The following is a 20,312-nucleotide window of genomic DNA, read 5'->3' as shown; positions in this document are numbered from 1 at the left end:
CACACCCATGAGAAGGCCTCACTTCAAATAGTATTACCTCATTCATACAGAAAAAAACTTAAATCTTACAGAGGTCCAAATCATTGACGGAATGAACTTTCGACCAAGTGCCAAGAACCAAGCAACACAAAGAAAGCAAGGAAACACCACATAGACATGCAAGTACATCTCCAATATAGTGCTCAAAGTGCTGGTGTATTAATTAAATAATTTGGGTAATCCGATAGCAAATCGATGTAGACTCAAGAGGATAAATGGTTCTTAAGGTATTGTCAACAGACTCCATAAAGTTCATTTTCACTGTATTGATCATTTACTTCACATTCTATCACTCTTTTCACCAACCTGTCTTATGTATATATCTGTTAGATTAGATTTATGTTTAGAATAGTTATAAAGTTTGTCTGTATTCAAAGATGACTGACTGTGGTATATTTTGATAAATAATCTTCTCCGTGTTTCTAAAAGATTTCGCTTCAAAGCTGTCCCTAAATACGGGTGATATTATTTTCAATAAGCCATTAGAATAATATCACTCCAATAATGAATTAATCAATTCACTTATTAAAGCTAATTGCTTACAGTAGAAATTGTGAGCGGATACAACGAAACGTTGTATTACAATTTTAATGGTGGAGAATCTATTAAGACAAATAATAGTTATAATTTATAATGGTTGTCGAACGCGATTAATTCCATTAGACATTTCATTACCCAATAATGTACAATAAGTACAGTTTAATTTAGTTCATAGCTCGCATATTTCGAGACCCTAAATTCCCTCCTAAATGTCGCATACCAAATATCTTACACAGTCATTGGTATACAGGGAAAAGAGTAGTGGGGAGAGCACACATCCCTGGGAGGCAACAGGGCTGATCATACATGTGCTGGAAGTGAATTCCCCGGTCTCACTAGCTGCTGCCTGTACATCAGAAAGCTGGTGATCCACTGACAGATAGACGTGGGAACAGAGAGTTGGTGTAAATTAGTCTGGAGAACAGCTGGGATGATAGTGTTGAAAGCCAAACTGAAGTCCACAAAAAGGATCCTTGCATATATCCCTGGTCGGTCCAGATGTTGCTGGATACGATGCAATCCCATGTTGACTGCATCATCCATAGACCTGTTTGCTCAATACGCAAATGGAAGGGGATCTAGAAAGGGTCCAGCGATGTCCTTCAGGTGGGCCAACACCAGTCTCTCAAATGACTTTGACCACAGACGTCAGAGCGACATGTCTGTAGTCATAAAGTCCTGTGATTTGGGGTATTTGGGGACAGGAATGATGGTGAATGTTTGAAGCAGCAGGGAACTTCATATTGCTCCAGTAATCTATTGAAGATCTGTGAGGGGTCAGCACAGGACTTTAGACAAGTGGGTGAAACATAGTCTGGTCCCTGTGCTTTCCACATCTTTTGTTTCCAGAAGACACAGCATACCTCTTCAAAGATCTTAAGTACAGGTTGAGTAGCAGGAGGGAGAGGAGGGTTGATGTTTGTGTGAAGTGAAGGTCAGAGCAGGTGTGGGTGTGAAACTGGGCCTTTCATCTCTACAGTAAAACACATTCAATTCATCATTTTGGGGGATGGTGTCTTTAAGTTAGTTAAGTATTTTAGGCCTCTCGACACTGATTCAGGGTCATTAGCTGAAAACGTGCTTATCAGAGTAGCTTCTTTTACCCATTCTGATTTCCTTATTGTTCCTGGCTTGATTGTACAATATTTTATCCCCACTTCTTTAAACATCCTCTATGACCTGATGAAGGTCAAAGAGGATGTTCTGCTGTAAACCATGATGTGTCATTATTGATGACACAGTGTCATGCAAATGACTGAGTTCCAATAATAATAACATGTTTACTTTATAAAGCGCTTTCTAGCCAACACTTAAACACAAAAGTACATGTAATCAAAACAAGCCAACCAGACAATATAACAACAAACACAATACTTACTACAAACAACACGGATCCCTAGTCAACAATATAGTCCAGAGTGATGGAATCAGATGGAGTGTGATCCAAAAGACAATCCAAACAGACAGAGTACAAGTGAAAAGAACAAAACGTACAAACAAGAGGCAGTCATAAAAAATAAAAAAAACGGTATGTCCTGCAGCTCTCAGGGTGCAGATAACAGATAAACGCTGTGACATCAAACGCAGGGAGAAGCCTACATATTGGTCTACAGACGGCAGAGAGATTGCAAGTGACGGCTGCCCAGTCACAGTCCACAGCGCATCTTACTCACATGCCAAAGGCTGTCAAGATTCTGAAAATTGGCTGACAATTAATTGTCAAACAAATAATTGTGATTATCACGCTTAACTGTCTGCTTTAGGGCTTTCATGATCATGATGATTTAATGTCATACAAATTGACATGCTTTTTTCATAGGAGTATGTGTGCTTCATTAACCATTAGAAGTATTTTATTCATATTTAACTTTTACATGATTTCCTTTAAGGCTTTAAAAAATTATGAATGGCATTACAAATAATATTTCAAATAAAATATTTTCAAAATACTCTTTTTGGTCTACTATAGTTTTGGTCCATTTTACATTTACACTGTTGCTGTTGGATGGCCAATATTAATGGCTATTATAGTATGCATTAGTAAAAAAGTTATATTCAAATTTCTTCACTTTCAAATTTATTTTAAGGCTCTCTGATTAGACCCACAAGCCCTTATTTCACGTGAACAAACTTTGAGATTCTATGTTTCTTCATTCCATCATCTAAGGCATAACAAGGCTCCTTTCTGTCACTGTGTGTCATTAACAAAGTACCTGAATTTAATTACATCTGTAGTTACAGTTAACCTTCCACATAATCCTAAACCTAACGGTACCCTAAACCCTAAACCGACCTGTACCTCAACAGCAGCAAATGTGAATGTTGTGAGAAATTTTCACAACAATATGTAGTTACACGATAAGTATATAATTTGGTATGTATTTTAATATTAGTACATAGTGTTAAAGACACCTAATATAAAGTGGATTTTTATAAAAATGTGTTATTGATTCAAGCTTTTTCATTGCAATGGACATGACAAGTGTACACTTAGGCTACTCTGGACATCATTTTAAATAAAACAAAATAAAAAACTTATTATTATTGTTATTATCTTATCATTATAATTTTTTTAGATTATTCTTTTTAAATCACTTTCCATAAAATTGTGTAGGCTATATCGGCCTATATCATTATTAACCAAAAATGTTGACATATAATTTTTTTCTTACAGCTGAAGTCAGAAGTATACATACACTTAGGTTGAAGTCATTACAAAAAAAATTTTACCACTCCACAGATTTCATATATAGTTTTGGAAAGTCGATTAGGACATCTACTTTGTGTATGGAACAAGTAACTTTTTCCAACAATTATTTACAGACAGATTGTTTCACTTTTAATTTACTATATCACAATTACATGGGTCAGAAGTTTACATACACTAACTTAACTGTGCATTTAAGCAGCTTGAAAAATTTCATAAAATGATGTCAAGCATTCAGGCAATTAGCCAATTAACTTCTGAGTCAATTGGAGGTGTACCTGTGGATGTATTTTAAGACCTACCTTAAAACTCTGTGCCTCTTTTCTTGACACCATGGGAAATTCAAAAGAAATCAGGAGATCAAGAAAAAGAAATCAAGACCTAGTATAAACACCATGGGACCGTGCAGCCACCATAACTCTCAGGAAGGAGATGCATTCTGCCCCCAAAGATTAATGAAGTTAGGTGCGAAAAGTGGAAATCAATCCCAGAACAACAGCAAAGGACCTTGTGAAGATGCTGGAGGAATAAGGAAGGCAAGTATCTATATCCACAGTAAAATGAGCCCTATCTTGACATAACCTGAAAGGCTGCTCAGCAAGCAAGAAGCTACTGCTCCAAAACCAACCCAACCGTGAAGCGGAGTGGTGGTGGTGTAGTGGTCTAAAGCATATAACTGGTAATCTGGTAATCAGAAGGTTGTAGGTTCGATCCCCACAGCCACCACCATTGTGTCCTTGAGCAAGGCACTTAACTCCAGGTTGCTCCGGGGGGATTGTCCCTGTAATAAGTGCACTGTAAGTCGCTTTGGATACAAGCGTCTGCGAAATGCATAAATGTAAATGTAAATGAAGCATGGGGGTGGCAGCGTCATGTTGTTCGGTTGCAAACAGGTCTTCCAAATCGACAACGACCCCAAGCATACCTCCAAAGTTGTGGCAAAATGGCATAAGGACAACAAAGTCAAGGTATGGGTGTGGCCATAACAAAGCCCTGACTTCAATCCAATAGAACATTTGTGGGCAGAACTGAAAATATATGTACAGTGAGGAAAATAAGTATTTGAACACCCTGCTATTTTGCAAGTTCTCCCACTTGGAAATCATGGAGGGGTCTGAAATTGTCATCGTAGGTGCATGTCCACTGTGAGAGACATAATCTAAAAAAAAAAAATCCAGAAATCACAATATATGATTTTTTAACTATTTATTTGTATGATACAGCTGCAAATAAATATTTGAACACCTGTATATCAGCTAGAATTCTGACCCTCAAAGACCTGTTAGTCTGCCTTTAAAATGTCCACCTCCACTCCATTTATTATCCTAAATTAGATGCACCTATTTGAGGTCGATAGCTGCATAAAGACACCTGTCCACCCCATACAATCAGTAAGAATCCAACTACTAACATGGCCAAGACCAAAGTGCTTTCCAAAGACACTAGAGACAAAATTGTACACCTCCACAAGGCTGGAAAGGGCTACAGGGAAATCGCCAAGCAGCTTGGTGAAAAAAGGTCCACTGTTGGAGCAATCATTAGAAATGGAAGGAGCTAAACATGACTGTCAATCTCCCTCGGACTGGGGCTCCATGCAAGATCTCACCTCATGGGGTCTCAATGATCCTAAGAAAGGTGAGAAATCAGCCCAGAACTACACGGGAGGAGCTGGTCAATGACCTGAAAAGAGCTGGGACCACCGTTTCCAAGGTTACTGTTGGTAATACACTAAGACGTCATGGTTTGAAATCATGCATGGCACGGAAGGTTCCCCTGCTTAAACCAGCACATGTCAAGGCCCGTCTTAAGTTTGCCAATGACCATTTGGATGATCCAGAGGAGTCATGAGAGAAAGTCATGTGGTCAGATGAGACCAAAATAGAACTTTTTGGTCATAATTCCACTAACCGTGTTTGGAGGAAGAAGAATGATGAGTACCATCCCAAGAACACCATCCCTACTGTGAAGCATGGGGGTGGTAGCATCATGCTTTGGGGGTGTTTTTCTGCACATGGGACAGGGCTGACTGCACTGTATTAAGGAGAGGATGACCGGGGGCATGTATTGCGAGATTTTGGGGAACAACCTCCTTCCCTCAGTTAGAGCATTGAAGATGGGTCGAGGCTGGGTCTTCCAACATGACAATGACCCGAAGCACACAGCCAGGATAACCAAGGAGTGGCTCTGTAAGAAGCATATCAAGGTTCTGGTGTGGCCTAGCCAGTCTCCAGACCTAAACCCAATAGAGAATCTTTGGAGGGAGCTCAAACTCTGTGTTTCTCAGCGACAGCCCAGAAACCTGACTGATCTAGAGAAGATCTGTGTGGAGGAGTGGGCCAAAATCCCTCCTGCAGTGTGTGCAAACCTGGTGAAAAACTACAGGAAACGTTTGACCTCTGTAATTGCAAACAAAGGCTACTATACCAAATATTAACATTGATTTTCTCAGGTGTTCAAATACTTATTTGCAGCTGTATCATACAAATAAATAGTTAAAAAATCATACATTGTGATTTCTGGATTTTTTTTTTTAGATTATGTCTCTCACAGTGGACATGCACCTACGATGACAATTTCAGACCCCTCCATGATTTCTAATTGGGAGAACTTGCAAAATAGCAGGGTGTTCAAATACTTATTTTCCTCACTGTACGTATACAATACGTATATTGTATACGACAGACAAATGCTTTTGGACATTGGTTCTACAATTACACATCATAAACCGGACTTCAAATTCCTCAATGCCGACCCGCTGTTTACAAACACGCCAGCGGAGCCCTTTGTCTGGGCTGCCCGGCCACAGAAACGCAGAAGGAAAAGGGGAAAAAGAGCCGGCGTTCTCATCAGAGTAAGACGTCGCGCAAATCGCCCCCGCTACCCAGTATACTACTGGCAAATGTTCAGTCTCTGGACAACAAGCTCTGCGAGCTGAGAGCGCGGATCTCTTTCCAACGAGAGACTAGGGACTGCTGCGTTACTCGCCTTACAGAAACCTGGTTGTCTGCGGAGATTCCAGACTCAGCCATCGAACCCACGGGGTTCTCCGTGCACAGAGCGGACAGAGCGAAAGACCTCTCAGGTAAAAGCAGAGGTGGTGGTGTATGTTTTATGATCAACAAATCATGGTGTGATCAGAGGAACATACATTTTATCAAGTCTTTCTGCTCCCATGATCTGGAATATCTCATGCTTCTGTGTCGACCATTCTGGCTACAGAGGGAATTCACAGAGGTCATTATCACAGCTGTGTACATCCCCCCAAATGCCGACACAGACCGGGCACTCAAGGAACTGTATGGGAGCATAAGCGAGCAGGAAACGGCGCACCCTGAGGCCACGTTCATTGTTACCGGGGACTTTAACAAAGCCAACTTTAAAACAATAGCACCAAAATACCTTCAACACACAAGGGGACCGGGTTTTGGACCATTGCTATTCTCCTTTCCGGGATGGCTACAAATCCCTCCCCCGCCCACCATTTGGAAAATCAGACCACTCTTCCGTTCGGCTTCTGCCCGCTTTTTAATCCGGGAATGCGAAGGAGCGTAAACAAGCAAGTTATGCCCTCCGTAACTCTATCAGTGCAGCCAAACGCCAGTACAGGCACAAAATTGAAGGACAGTTCAACACCACTGACTCTAGAAGTATGTGGCAGGGAATTAACATCATCACGGACCACAAAGGGAATAAAAACTCCGCCGTGAACACCGCTGCCTCTCTCCCGGATGAGCTTAATACATTTTATGCTCGTTTCGAGGACAATAACACCGCCCTTGCGGAGAGAGCACTCACGGCTGACGCTACAGATGATGGTTCACTCTCTGTCTCTGTTGCGGATGTAACCCGATCCTTCCGACGGGTGAACATATAAAGTGTTCTCAGCCCACTCCTGTATTCCCTGTACACACATGACTGTGTGGCAATACATAGCTCCAATGCCATCATTAAGTTTGCTGATGATACAACGGTGGTAGGTCTGATCACTGACAATGATGAAACACCCTACAGAGAGAAGGTGCACACTCTGACACGCTGGTGTCAGGAGCACAAACTCTCCTTCAACGTCAATAAGGAGCTTGTGATGGACTTCAGGAAGACAGAGAACATAGCCATATCACCATTAATGGAGCACCGGTGGAGAGAGTCAACAGTTTCAAGTACCTCGGTGTTCACATCACTGAGGAACTCACATGGTCCGTCCACACTGAGGCCGTTGTGAAGAAGGCTCACCAGTGCCTCTTCTTCCTGAGACGGCTGAGGAAGTTTGGAATGAACCACCATATCCTCACACGGTTCTACACCAGCACTGTAGAGAGCATCCTGACTGGCTGAATCACCGCCTGGAACGGCAATAGCACCGCCCACAACCACAAAGCCCTGCAAAGGGTGGTGCGAACTGCCAGAAACATCATCGGAGGTGAGCTTCCCTCCCTCCAGGACATATATAACAGGCGGTGTGTGAAAAAAGCTCGGAGGATCATCAGAGACTCCAGCCACCAGAGTCATGGGCTGCGCTCACTGCTACCATCAGGCAGGCGGTATCGCAGCATCAGGACCCGCACCAGCCGATTACATGACAGCTTCTTCCCCCAAGCAATCAGACTTTTGAACACTTGATCTCTCACGATCAACAATCAGCACGGCACTTTATTAATCTTCTTAATCTTCATCTTATCTCACACTGGACAGTCAAATATATTCCCCTCAATACTGTCTACTGCATATAAATATTTTATATACTCTTATTTTATTTTGTATTGTATGTGTATTCTATATTGTGTGTATTGTTAACTGTACATTGTATATAATATTGTGTTTTGTATGTGTACATTTAATATGTAAATTGTGTTTTGTAAATATGTTGTTTATTGTAATTGGTATATGTCTCGTCACTGTCATGACTGCTATGTTGCTCGGAACTGCACACAAGACTTTAACCTACTGCTGCACTTGTGTACATGGTAGTGTGACAAAGTGATTTGATTTTGATTGATTTGATTGAAAAGTGTGTGCGAGTAAGGAGGCCTACAAACCTGACTCTTTACACCAGTTCTGTCTGGAGGAATGGGCCAAAATTCCAGCAAATTATTGTGTGAAGCTAGTAGATGGCTACCCAAAACGTTAAAAGTTAAACAATTTTAAGTGTGTTGTAGAAATTTTAATGCTAGTAGCCTAGTCCCTGTATCTAAGGAATGTAGAGGGTATGGTTAGACTGATAATGGTTGGTTAATAATTTTTTGCCACAACAATTTGGTGTCAGAATAGTGGGATTCCTTGGAAGATTCTTATGGACCTGAGAGCGGACGGTGTTTGGCCACCTGGACTGAGAAGTTCCAGCTTCACCTCGTAAGCTTCAGAGAGAGGGACCGACCGCATCAGGGCCAGGAGAAACTCCACTGGAATCAAATGAAAATGAACCCGTGGTAACCCAAATATCTCTGATAAGAGACGACTAAATTATTTTCCTTTGGTATAAGAGTGAGTGAACCATAGTGGCTGAGACTGTTTTCTGTGGTGCGAGTACAAGAGGTTCTCGAGCAGAAACTGAGACCTACATTCTGTGGTGCGAGTACAAGAGGTTCTCGAGCAGAAACTGAAACCTACGACAGGTCAAGAGGTTTTCTAAACAGAGACTGAGTTCTCGCAAAAATGGAACAGGTCAAGAGGTTTTTTAAACAGAGACTGAGTTCTCGCAAAAATGGTTTAATTACGTTAGCTAAAATACTGAGCGCTGGAACGTACTCCAGAGAAAGAAAAAACGTAATTAACAAAGCACTAGGGAGTGCACTCTTATCTGATCTTGGGTTAAGAAATCAGATCTGTTGGAGGCGTCCAACAGATTATTACATTTACATTTATGCATTTGGCAGACGCTTTTATCCAAAGCGACTTACAGAGCCCTTATTACAGGAACAATCCCCCTGGAGCAACCTGGAGTTAAGTGCCTTGCACAAGGACACAATGGTGGTGGCTGTGGGGCTTGAACCAGCGTCTTTCTGATTACCAGATTACCAGTTATGTGCGTAGACCACTACACCACCACCACTTATTAGAGGTGCGTCAAACGGTAAATCCACAGAGAAGCAGAAACAGCCAGTATGGGGAAGATGTGTCACTGGTAACACACATAACGTGGCAAGAGGGATAAAAACACCTATAGTATCTCAACCAGCATCAGGGGGGCCTTTTGAGTATCTGATGATGGATTTCATCAAGTTAACCCCTTGTGGGAAACAGAAATACTGCCTGGTGATGGTTGACATGTGGTCCAAATGGGTTGAGGCCTTCCCAACCTCGAAACAAAACTCGGCAGCAGTAGCGAAAGCTCTTTTAACAGAGATTGTTCCGAGATGGGGAATTCCAAGAAAAATCAGCTCGGACAATGGGACACACTTTGTCAATGAACAATAAAGCAGGTGGGTCAGTTTTTGGGAATTGACATGAGAAAACACTGCAGTTACCACGCCGCCAGTGGAAGCGCTATTGAGAGGGAGACTCAAACGATCAAGAACAAATTGGCTAAGTGCAGTGAAGAAACTGGGCTCTCATGGATTAAAGCACTCCCAATTGTGTTGATGTACACCAAAATGAGAAAGAGTCAAAACAAATTTAAGTCCATTTGAAATGCTATTTGGTAGACCACCATTCATGGGAATAGAGGGGGGGGGGGGAAATAAAGGCTGCCATCAACAGATCTGTGTGAGAATGACATGTTGAATTATTACAAAGAAATGTCTTTTCTGTTGTCCAATCTTTGTGTTCAGGTGAAAGCTGCTCAGGGAAAGGTTGCTGAAACCTTCCTGCACAAAATCAGGCCTGGCGATTTCGTTGTGATTTGTGACCTGATGAGAAAGGTGGCTGGGACCATTCCAAGTGCTATTGACGACTCAAATGGCGATGAAGGTCGCAGAGAGAGCTACGTGGGTTCATGCCAACCACTGCAGGAAAGTTCCGCTCACATCGCAGGAGAATCAGCAACAGGAGGAGATTGTTCCGAGTGAATGTCAATAAACGCCGAGGTCAAGTTTGAACACCAAGTACCACTATCAATGGAAGAGCAAGGCCAACCACAGAGAATAACACGGCCTGTGTGCAGAGTGAACCCCATCGTGTGGTCACAAGCAGTAATCATCGTGAAAAGGTATGAACTGAAAAGAATTCAAGAACAGTGCGAGACGGTTTAAAGCAGGATGGTCTGACTGCAGGGTCAGAATCAACGTGAAGGACAGAACAGCGGACAACTGTACAGCCGTCATCAACGACAAAGTCAACTTCACAAGCCCATTCAGCAAGCCACATGAAACTTCACCTGCAGCAGTGTGGGTGTGTGGCAACAGGGCATTTCATCGGATGCCAAAGAAATGGTCAGGGTGTTGTTACCCAGCTTTAATGAATGTGGGTACATCTGTGTATCTGCCAAACAAGGCACCTGGGGTGGGAAGACAAAAAAGAAATGTTGAAATTTTGCCTGGGCTTTTCCCAAAGCACTATGCAGTTAGTGATCCGTACATAATATACATTATCTGATCCGTGGACGACGCCTGGAGCAAATGTGGGGTGGTCATTGTTGTTAGGGGTGGGTACAACGGTAACAATTAATAAGATAAATGGGCTAGCATGGACAGTATTAGCAATAGCTAATAGCACAGAAAATGCTTTGACAATGATAAATGATGAAATGAAACAGTTAAGAGATGCGGTCATTCAAAACAGGTTGGTTCTTGATATGTTAACTGCAGAGAAAGGGGGAGTTTGCAAAATGTTGGGAATGTCTTGTTGTTTCAATATTCCAGATTACAGCGACAACATCACGAATGTAATTGAACACATAAGAAAAGCCGTTCAGGAGCCAGAACATGTTTAGAGTACATGGTTTACGAATCTCGGGGGAGGATGGGGGTATTGGCTGATTCAAACTGTGTTACCAATTGCAGTGATAGGACTGTTGATATTGTTATGTTTACCATAGATTATAACGTGTGTTTCCAGCTCTGTACAGAGACTGGTTAAAGCAGGGAAGTCTGTTCAATTGGTAAAAATGGCAGTCTATCCAGAGGATGATGAAATCATAAAATGAGGTATGTCTTCCCTTTCTGAGAATGTTTTGAAATATAAAGAGGGTTATAAGCAGCGGTCATCCATGTTACGAGATGACGTACAAGGAGAGGGTTTGAAATTAGGGATTTTATTATACTTTTATTCTTTGCATTTTTATAGCCTGCTGACATAACCAAGAGATGTGACATAACCAAAATGTTAAATTGATGTGTTTTTCCTACTTGATCTGTACACTATTTCTTGTTTATACTGAGGTGACTGAGGGTCTGATTGTATGTCGGAAGTGCAGTAACAGTGTTTACTCATTTAGCCCGGCTTCAGATAAAGTCTTTATTTGCTTGCTTATACTTGAGGGACTATCCCCCCAAAAAAACAGCCTAAGCTTTTTATTTTTTCCAAATGTTATTTCACAAATGTTTAAGAGAGTGATAATTTATGCAAAAATCAGAGATGAAGAGTGTAAGTGTCATGATATGACTTAAAATTTGTCTTATTGTTTATTATTGTGTTTGAGTAATCTGAATGATAAAAAGCGGGGAGTTGTTGTAGAAATGTTAATGCTAGTAGCCTAGTTCCTGTATCTAAGGAATGTAGAGGGGGAGGATTTGCTTCTGTTGGAGACCTTGGGGAAAAGAGGTATAAAAAACAACTCAGCCCTCCCCGACAGGGTCTCACTCATGTCACAGGGTAATTCCTGTGCAATGACTGGGTCATTCTTACAAGAATACATTCTTTTAAAAGACTGTTTGATTCAGAGTGTCTCTTACGCAGTGATAATGGTTGGTTAATAATTTTTTGCCACAACAAGTGTCAAGTGGTTTTTATTGTCGTTCAACTATATACAGTTAGTACCGTACACAGTGAAACGAAACAACGTTCCTCCAGGACCATGGTGCTACATAAAACAAAATTGGACAAACACAGAACCACTTGAGACTACACAGACAAAATAACCATACCTATATAAAGTGCACGTGCAAACATGTGCAAAAAGTACAGGACAGTACAATAAATTACAAAACATTTACAGGACAATAGGCACAGTGAGAGACAGTGCAGCGCCGACCAGTACACATTAGTGCAAAAAGTCAAGTCAAGTCAAGTGGTTTTTATTGTCGTTTCAACCATATACAGTTAGTACAGTACACAGCAAAACGAGACAACGTTCCTCCAGGACCATGGTGCTACATAAAAACAACAAAGGACCAACATAGGACCACATGAGACTACACAACGAAATAAAATACCTATATATACCTATATAAAGTGCACGTGCAAACATGTGCAAAAAGTACAGGACAGTGCAACAAATTACTGACAATGAACAGGACAATAGACAGTGCAGCGCCGACCAGTACTCGGTAGTGCAAAAAGATGACAGTTTCTAAAAATGTAAACATAACATACTATGAGATAATATTCTATGCACATAGCAGTTATTGAGGTAGCAGACAGTTATAAAGTGACAGTTATTAAAGTGCAACTCAGGACACGTGTGTGTCAAACCAGTCTCTGAGTATTGAGAAGTCTGATGGCTTGGGGGAAGAAGCTGTTACACAGTCTGGCCGTGAGGGCCCGAATGCTTCGGTTCCTCTTGCCAGACGGGAGGAGGGTAAAGAGTTTGTGTGAGGGGTGTGTGGGGTCGTCCACAATGCTGGTTGCTTTATGGATACAGTGTTTTTTGTAAATGTCTTTGATGGAGGGAAGAGAGACCCCAATGATCTTCTCAGCTGTCCTCACTATCCTCTGCAGGGCTTTGCGGTCCGAAACGGTGCAAGTCCCAAACCAGGCAGTGATGCAGCTGCTCAGGATGCTCTCAATAGTCCCTCTATAGAATGTAGTGAGGATGGGGGTTGGGAGATGTGCTTTCCTCAGACTTCGAAGAAAGTAGAGACGCTGCTGGGCTTTCTTGGTGATAGAGCTGGTGTTGAGGGACCAGGTGAGGTTCTCCGCCAGGTGAACACCAAGAAATTTGGTGCTCTTGACGATCTCCACAGAGGAGCCGTCGATGTTCAGCGGAGTGTGTTCACCTTGTGCTCTCCTAAAGTCAACAACCATCTCTTTTGTTTTGTCGACATTCAGGGACAGGTTGTTGGCTCTACACCAGTTCGTCAGCCGCTGCACCTCCTCTCTGTATGCTGACTCGTTGTTCTTGCTGATGAGACCCACCACGGTCGTGTCATCGGCGAACTTGATGATGTGATTCGAGCTGTGCATTGCTGCACAGTCGTGAGTCAGCAGAGTGAACAGCAGTGGACTGAGCACACAGCCCTGGGGGCCCCAGTGCTCAGTGTGGTGGTGGTGGAGATGCTGTTCCCGATCCGGACTGACTGAGGTCTCCCAGTCAGGAAGTCCAGGATCCAGTTGCAGAGGGAGGTGTCCAGGCCCAGCAGGTTCAGCTTTCCAATCAGGTGCTGGGGAATGATTGTGTTGAATGCTGAGCTGAAATCTATGAACAGCATTCGAACGTATGAGTCCTTATTGTCTAGGTGGGTGAGGGCCAGATGGAGGGTTGTGGTGATGGCATCGTCCGTTGAACGGTTTGAACGATACGCAAACTGCAGTGGGTCTAGTGAGGGGGCAGCTGGGTCTTAATCTGCCTCATGACGAGCCTCTCGAAGCACTTCATGATGATGGGTGTAAGTGCGACAGGACGGTAGTCGTTGAGGCAGGACACTGAAGACTTCTTTGGCATGGGGATGATGGTGGTGGCCTTGAAGCACGTTGGAACAACGGCGCTGCTCAGAGAGATGTTGAAGATGTCGGTAAGAACATCTGCTAGCTGGTCTGCACATCCTCTGAGCACTCTGCCAGGAATGTTGTCTGGTCCAGCAGCCTTCCGTGGGTTGACTACGTAGAGTTTTCCTCACATCTGCCGTGGTAAGAGAGAGCACCTGGTCGTTGGGAGGAGGGGTGGACTTCCTCGCCATCACGTCGTTCTGCACTTCAAACCGAGCGTAGAAGTCGTTCAGCGCATCTGGAAGGGAGGCATCTTTGTCACAGGCAACTGATGTTGTCCTGTAGTTGGTGATGGCCTGGATGCCCTGCCACATGCGCCGCGTGTCACCGCTGTCCTGGAAGTGACTGTGGATTCTCTGGGCGTAGCGCGCTTTGCTCTCTGATTGCCCGTGACAGTTTGGCCCTAGCTGTTCTTAGGGCTGCCTTATCGCCTGCTCTGAAGGCGGAGTCTCGGACCTCAGCAGCGTGCGCACCTCCGCAGTCATCCACGGCTTCTGGTTGGAGCGTGTGGTGATGGTCTTGGAGAAAGTGACATCATCAATGCACTTGCTGATGTAGTTGGTCACTGATGCTGTGTATTCCTCCAAGTTGGTAGAATCGCCATATGTTGCAGCCTCCTGAACATGTGCCAGTCAGTACACTCAAAACAATCCTGAAGAGCAGAGATGGCTCCTGCTGGCCAGGTTTTCACCTGCTTCTGAAGCGGTTTTGTGCGCCTGACGAGCAGTCTGTATGCTGGAATTAACATAACAGAGATGTGGTCTGAGTAGCCGAGGTGGGGGCGGGGCTCCACCGCACGTGCCTGGGATGTTTGTGTAAACAAGATCAAGCGCGTTCGCCCCTCTCGTTGCAAAGTCCACATACTGATGGAATTTAGGGAGCACTGTCTTGAGATTTGCATGGTTGAAATCTCCGGCGACAATAAACAGCCCGTCGGGGTGAGCGTTCTGCAGTTCGCTCATAGACCCATACAGTTCACACAGCGCTTCCTTAGCGTTAGCGCTGGGGGGAATGTAAACTCCGGTTATGCAAACAGTGGTGAATTCCCGTGGTAGATAAAAAGGTCTGCATCTAACAGTCACAAGCTCCAACAGCGATGAACAGTAACTAGAGACTAGCATAGAGTTCTTGCACCATTCCGTGTTGATGTAAACACACAAGCCACCACCGCGAAGTCTTACCGCGAGAGAGCTGTATTTCTGTCGGCACGAAACGAGGCGAGCCCGTCTAGCTGAATGGCGGCATCCGGAACTCTGTCGCTGAGCCACGCCTCCGTGAAAACAAAGACGCAGCAGTCTCTAAACTCACGCTGCGTAGCCTGCTGGAGTCGGATATAGTCCAGTTTATTGTCCAGGGAGCAAACATTTGAGAGCAGGATAGACGGGAGAGCCGGCCGGCTAGGGTTTGTTTTAGCCTAGCATGGACCCCGCCCTCTTTCCGCTTCGCTTTCGCGACACCGCTTACGACGCCCTCTCCCCGCCACCGGCATCAGGCGACGCCGAGGGCTGGAGGCCTGGTCTCCGCAGCAAGCCGAGTACGCGTAGCGCCTCCTGCAGGTCATCATGCAGCTTGGTTTTTGCATGAGTCTTATATTTGAGTAGTGTCTGGCGATGGTAGACACAAACACTGGTTGCTCCGATGTCCATGTGTTGCAAAAGTCGGGCTTTTTTAACAAAAATAGCACCATTGTGGATCCGGAGTGGCCGCTGCGTGCTACCGCGCCGCCATCTTGGATCAACAATCCAGTTTCTAAAAATGCCAAATGTAAACATAACATACTATGAGATGAGTGTTCTATACACATAGCAGTTATTGAGGTAGCAGCCAGGTATAAAGTGACAATAATGAAAGTGCAACATAGGACACGTATGTGTGTGTGTGTGTGTGTGTGTGTGTGTGTGTGTGTGTGTGTGTGTGTCAGTCCAGTCTCTGCGTATTGAGGAGTCTGATGGCTTGGGTGACGAGTTTGTGTGAGGGGTGTGTGGGGTCATCCACAATGCTGGTTGCTTTGCGGATGCAGTGTTTTTTGTAAATGTCTTTGATGGAGGGAAGAGAGACCCCGATGATCTTCTCAGCTGTCCTCACTATACTCTGCAGGGCTTTGCGGTCCGAAATGGTGCAAGTCCCAAACCAGGCAGTGATGCAGCTGCTCAGGACACTCTCAATAGTCCCTCTATAGAATGCAGTGAGGATGGGGGGTGGGAGATGTGCTTTCCTCAGACTTCGAAGAAAGTAGAGACGCTGCTGGGCTTTCTTGGTAATAGAGCTGGTGTTGAGGGACCAGGTGAGGTTCTTTGCCAGGTGAACACAAAGGAATTTGGTGCTCTTGACAATCTCCATAGAGGAGCCGTCGATGTTCAGCGGAGAGCGGTTACTCTGTGCTCTCCTAAAATCAACAACCATATCTTTTGTTTTGTCCACATTCAGAGACAGGTTGTTGGCTCTGCACCTCCTCTCTGTATGCTGACTCGTCGTTCTTGCTGATGAGACCCACCACCGTCGTGTCATCGGCGAACTTAATGATGTGGTTCGAGCTGTGCATTGCTGCACAGTCATGAGTCAGCAGAGTGAATGCAACCAAATACTAAATATAGCTGCAAGCAGCGATGGCGGACCCAATACCGCCACCCCCGTGCCTTTAGGGTTGCTGTGCACGATGGGCAAAAACGTAACCTCGCTTTGACCGTCGAGAAGATGTGTGCTGTAGAGCTTGCATCAGTGTGGGCTCTTCAAAAGTGCGCATCGAGGGCACATATCAACCACAAAGTATGCGCGAGCACCCTTCTGATATCTAAAATGAAAAATGACACACCCTACGGTCTCATGGAGTTAATGGACACATGAAATATGTACACAAGACTGAAAATTCATATGAAGTGTGCCATTTGGGACTAGGGATGGGCGATATCTTATCGCTTATGATATATCGTTGAAAATTCTCCTCACGATAAAAATGTGTCTCCTCACGATAATAATGATAAGTCTAGTTGATGACGTAGTTTTGTGCGCTGCACGCGATTCACTGTTCATGTGCGGACATTCTCTGTGCGGAGTGAAAACAAGCATGGCGGAACGCAGCCGCTCCCCAACAAATCCGTGATCTGGTATTGAAGGACGGCAGAGCACGGATCCGACACGCAGCGGAGCCGATCCGCAGTTGGTGGAAATCCGGGTAAGAGTGTGTTTCACTCTGAACTTCTTTACTTTATCAGGATTTATTTGCAGTTGTACTCTGTTGTAATTTTGAAACACAACTGAAGACATGGTTGGTGATTGTTACTTTTGCTGTTTGCTTTGCACTATTTTTCCACCATGAGAGTGTAAATAAATAAAGAATCTGTGTTTACATTTTAAACTTGTAATTGATTTGAATTATTATTATTGTGTAATTGTTGTTGTGTGATGTTTTTCAGCACAGTCACTGGAACACAACTTAAACATAACATAATCTGATATTTTACAGAAGAAAATAATTTATCGTCATTTGTATCAGTTATCGCAATAAATCCCTGAAATTATCGTGATAAATTTTTTTGGCCATATCGCCCATCCCTATTTGGGACAGGGCCTATGACCGTGAACCACAATAGTCACATCTATGAGGTAATTCAAATGTAGAATAATTTTTTATGTCATAGGTCAATATCTTTTGCAGCACTTAAATGTGTTAATCCAGAAGGCCAGTATTTATCTGGAGGTCTTTGTACAGGTTTATTAATGTAATTATAATTTACGCTTATGTGTTCCTATGATATGCAATGGAAGTACATTTTTATGTTTAACATGGGTGTATTCACAATACATAGCATACAATATAATATTTTAAGATTATTTATCATTATGTTAAGTACATCATTAAAGTTAAGATAGTAAATGTATTTATATATTTTGTAGTAGCTAATATAACAAGCAAGTACACTGCGGGAATTATGAATTATACCAATGGAGTATGGATTGCTTTTATGCTGCCTTTATGTGCTTTCTGGAGCTTCAAAGATTAATTTGCAATGTGTTCCACATTCAAACCAAAATATCTGACTGTCTGTTGGTCGGAGCTAATGACTGTAAATTAGAAAGTTGTTCGGCTTGACGAGAACAATATACACGCGAGTTTTGTAACTGTAGATAGAACTAAGTTATAACACACTTCATGTGTCCTTTTTAGTCATAAATTAATTTCTCGCCACGGCCAAAACGTTAGAGATATCAAAAATCCGTCGGCAATGTAGCATCCTCAATGTCTTGACTTCATGCTGACCGAGTTTGGTGGCGATTGGATTAATACTCTAGGAGGAATATATATAATTCCAGAGCATGTGTTTCCAAACAACCCATAATATCTGACTTCCTGTTGGGCTGGCGTAAAACTTAGAGCACGAAAGTTGTTCGGCCCGATGAGATATAGAAATGTACCGAGTTTCATATTATTACATGCAAGCATGTTTGATATATGGACCAAGATTTCAGACCCCGTTCAAGGGGGCGCTGTCGAGCCCCCCTGCCACGCCCGGGTACCAGCTTCAGCCCGGCCCCGATGGCCGCGGGTTCTGACCTGTGTGCAAAGTTTCAAGAGTTTTTGAGTACGTTAAGGGCCCCAAAAGTCCCAGAAACCTTGAAAAACAATATCTTAATGCAAATCTTACCCAACAGAGAAATCCCTCTCCCTCCCCTCCCTCCCTCCCCACACACACACACACACACACACACACACACAGAATCGCAGGTCTGTCTGTCAGAGAGAGAAAAATTCAGAGAAATCCACATTCAAACCACAATATCTGACTTTCTGTTGGTCGGAGCTAATGACTGTAAATTAGAAAGTTGTTCAGCTTGACGAGAACAATATACACGCCGAGTTTTGTAACTGTAGATAGAACTAACTAAGTTATAACACACTTCATGTGTCCTTTTTAGTCCTAAATCAATTTCCTCGCCACGGCCAAACCGTTCGAGATATCAAAAATCCGTCCGAATGTAGCATCCTCAATGTCTTGACTTCATGCCGACCGAGTTTGGTGGCAATTGGATTCATTCTCTAGGAGAAATATATATAATTCCAGAGCATGTGTTTCCAAACAACCCATAATAGCCGACTTCCTGTTGGGCTGGCGTAAAACTTAGAGCACGAAAGTTGTTCGGCCCGATGAGATCTACAAGTGTACAGAGTTTCATATTATTACATGCAAGCGTGTTTGATATACGGACAAGTGTTCGAATCCCATTCCAGGGGGCGCTGTCGAGCCCCCCTGCCACGCCCGGGTACCATCTTCGGCCCAGCCCTGATGGCCGCGTGTTCCGACCCGTGTGCAAAGTTTCAAGAGTTTGAGCACGTTAAGGGCCCCCAAAACCTTGAAAACAAAAATAAAAGCATTTCACTCATCAGCAAAATCAGCCCCCTCCCCCCAGACACAGAGAGACGTAGGGTCAGTGAGAGAGGCAGAGAAAATTCTCCAAAAAATCCACATTCAAACCAAAATATCTGACTTTCTGTTGGTCTGAGCTAATGACTGTAAATTAGAAAGTTGTCCGGCTCGATGAGATCAATATAATTACTGAGTTTTGTGACTGTGGGTCAAAGTATAAAACCAACCCCTCACTTTTGTCAAAAGGTGGCGCTACTGAGCCCCTGCACCACGCCCGTTTCTGAAACTTTGCACATGTCTACTGGCTAATAAATGTGATGTGTCTGTCGAGTTTCATGCAATTTCAAGTATGCTAAGAGTCTCAAAAGCATCAAAAAGAATATTCGAGTTTGAAGCATTGCCGCGGCAACAGTATCCAAGATATCAATAATCCTTTCCCATGTCTGCATCTGCCGTGTGTTTACATTACACACCAAAAGTTTTAAGTAAATCGGGTAAAAATAAGAGGGTGATTTCAAAGCATTTTGAAAGTGACACACTTCCTTCTGCCAGTTGGTGGCGCTATAACTTTGACTCACAATAGTCACATCCATGCGATCGGCCTGTTACAGCGAACACACTGCTGAAGTTTCATCGAGATCAATTAATGTATGCAGAAGTTATAACACACTTCCTGTTTCTCTTTTCACGCCATCATTTCGTTTCCTCGCCACGGCCAAACCGTTCGACATATCAAAATTCCGCCGGCAATTTTTCATCCTCAATGTCTTGACTTCATGCTGACTGAGTTTCGTGGCGATTGGTGGAATTCTCCAGGAGGAGTATTTCACATTCCATTGCATGTGTTTTCCAAAGAACCCTAA

General features: G+C 43.5%; 1 protein-coding gene across 2 annotated transcripts in view; it reads right to left on the bottom strand.

Annotated features, from left to right (window-relative positions):
• LOC127625691 (isoleucine--tRNA ligase, cytoplasmic-like) overlaps positions 1 to 20,312 on the bottom strand; it is a 210,136-nt gene that overhangs the window by 162,873 nt on the left and 26,951 nt on the right. The window lies entirely within an intron of this gene.

Source organism: Xyrauchen texanus, chromosome 32 (assembly GCF_025860055.1).
Source record: "Xyrauchen texanus isolate HMW12.3.18 chromosome 32, RBS_HiC_50CHRs, whole genome shotgun sequence".
Classification (NCBI taxonomy): Eukaryota; Metazoa; Chordata; class Actinopteri; order Cypriniformes; family Catostomidae; genus Xyrauchen; species Xyrauchen texanus.
This window is presented reverse-complemented; position numbering and strand designations above follow the sequence as displayed.